This window comes from Corvus brachyrhynchos, unplaced genomic scaffold (assembly GCF_000691975.1).
Source record: "Corvus brachyrhynchos isolate BGI_N302 unplaced genomic scaffold, ASM69197v1 scaffold19, whole genome shotgun sequence".
In the NCBI taxonomy this organism is placed as follows: domain Eukaryota; kingdom Metazoa; phylum Chordata; class Aves; order Passeriformes; family Corvidae; genus Corvus; species Corvus brachyrhynchos.
In genome coordinates, this window is record NW_008246061.1 from 663,596 (window position 1) to 665,744 (window position 2,149).

The 2,149-nt window shown below is 52.2% G+C and overlaps 1 long non-coding RNA gene across 1 annotated transcript in view; it reads left to right on the forward strand.

Moving 5' to 3' along the window:
- The window catches only part of LOC108449672, a 6,780-nt gene that overhangs the window by 1,029 nt on the left and 3,602 nt on the right, over window positions 1-2,149 (forward strand). Inside the window, exons 2-3 of the long non-coding RNA XR_001865932.1 lie at window positions 1,085-1,176; window positions 1,953-2,075. This is a non-coding gene — a long non-coding RNA (uncharacterized LOC108449672). The remainder of the gene's footprint in view (window positions 1-1,084; window positions 1,177-1,952; window positions 2,076-2,149) is intronic.

Below are 2,149 nucleotides of genomic sequence, written 5' to 3' on the forward strand. Positions count from 1 at the left end.
GGGGCGAGGAGCCTTCCAGCTGGAAGCCGGTTTGTGGTCTCCGACAAATTAAATATTACTGTTTATTACCAGCCATACTCCGATAAAATAAAGAGAGTTCAAGGCGATAGCTGCTATCTCACGAGCTTTGCTCCTATAGGACACGGAGACGTCACCAGCCACGCAACTGGCCTGTTCTGTCATGGTTGACTGCAGCAGTAATGGAAGGTTAATTTGTATTATTCTCCTCTTTTTAAAGCTCTATCAGGGAGATTCCTGCCTTTATTTTTTTTTTTTTTTCCCCAAAAGAAATCCACTCAGTGAAGTGCAAAATACACCGTGGCTGGGTGTGTACCGCTTGTGTATGATGGATGTATATATAAATACATATATTCACAAGGCAGACTCACATATGCGGCTGTGAGGGGTTTATATCATAGACGAGCGTGTATCACCCAAGCGGGCTGGAAACTTCAGGAAAACCCACTGATCCTTGGAGCAGAAGCGGGGGAAAGCAGGAGCAGAGCTCCCGCTTCACCAGAGGGTTAAATTAATCCAACGGGATTGGCATTATTCAGCCTAATTTCTCTTTCTAAACAAATAATGCTGTCGGGGTGAGCAGGAAACTTGTCCAGTGACTGCTCAGGCGCCTCTGGAAGCAAGCACGCTGGGCTATATATAGCAAATGATAACCTGGTTATTTGCACGGATTCAAGTGTGCTTCAGGAGCCAATTATTTGCTCTGATTAAATTTAAAAAAACATAGGGAAAAGAAAGAGAAAGAAAAAAAAGTAGTAAATCCAGGCGATTATTTGCCAAATGAGATTGACAAGGGAAGAAAAAATCAAAACCCTCCAGATCCCTCCAAGTGCAGCCAGTGACTGCAGAGATGCCGCTGGCGCTGCCCCGTGTCCCAGCTCTCCCTCAATCTGGAGGGATTTTGGGATGCACTCGCGGTCGCAGCAGGAAGATTTCACACCCCCCTCCCCCCCCCCCCCCCAAAAAAAAAAAAAAAAAGTTGAATAAAGAAAAAAGTAAAGTAAGAAAAGTATACACAGAGAGAGAGGGAGAGAAAATGATACTAAAGCGTTTTTTCGTCCAACAGAAAAAGAGAGGAGGAGAAACGGGGAGCGAGGAAATAAAGAGCAACACCTGAGGAAGAGCGAGAAGATGGTGCGGGAGCTGGAGGCTGCCAAGGTGAGTGTTCCCAGCGGGCACCTCAGCCCGGCTCGGGCAGCATCCCCCGCACCCCGGCAAGCCCTGCCCGCACTTCCCCGGGCTGAGCTCTGCAGGCGCCCGGGAAAGCCAGGCCCGTAGGAAAAGCACCGGCAAGGATGGCGGAAAAAAATGAAAGGAAGGGGGTCACGGAGGAAAAGCCCCCCCTTGCCCTGATGCGCCCCATTTGCCGGATCTGGCCGCGCTCCTCAGCTCAGAGTCCTCCCAAATGTCCGGGATGGAGGGAAAAAACTCACCGAGAGGAGGGAAAAAATCCCCGAGGAGGATTCTGCAGCTGGCACCGAGCGCCCAAAGGTGCTGCTGCTGCCAGAGCAGGATAGGGCCTCACCCAAAACGGGAAATAAAATCCTCTCCCCCGCAGCCGGCATCATCTCCTGGTGTCCCCTGAGGTCCCCCCGGGGCCCTTGAGGCCTCTACAGCCGAGGGACGGGAATCGCTTCCCACTGCCCGCCCCGGGACCGCTCCCTCTCGGCCTCCTGCAACAGCCTGGATCCCGCTGCTGCCGGGGAATGCGGGACCCACGCGGGAGCGGGGAGACTTGAGGGGTGAGAGAGGCATCACACGCAAGAAGGCAGATGGGTATGTCCGTAAATAAGGATATTTAAGCACGGTTGTGCATCTGTGAGTGCGGACACCCCGCTTGCACACACGCCCCACGCACGGTGCTTCTGCGCTCAAGCCTTTAACCAAATTTCATATCCCGTGTGTCCTAAATATAATTTATTTTATATCTTTAGACTAAACGTGCGGTGGAACCGCACGGGTGCCGAGATCCGAGAGATACACGTGAATAAACGTGGCTGTTCGTACACGTAAATATCCGCAGGCACACCCCAAAAACCGCGTGAGTGGATGCGCAGGTGATGAGATCTTCACAAACACTTGCACAGCAGCGTTTCTGCCAGCTTAGGCCACCCCTGCCCCCCCCGCCCTA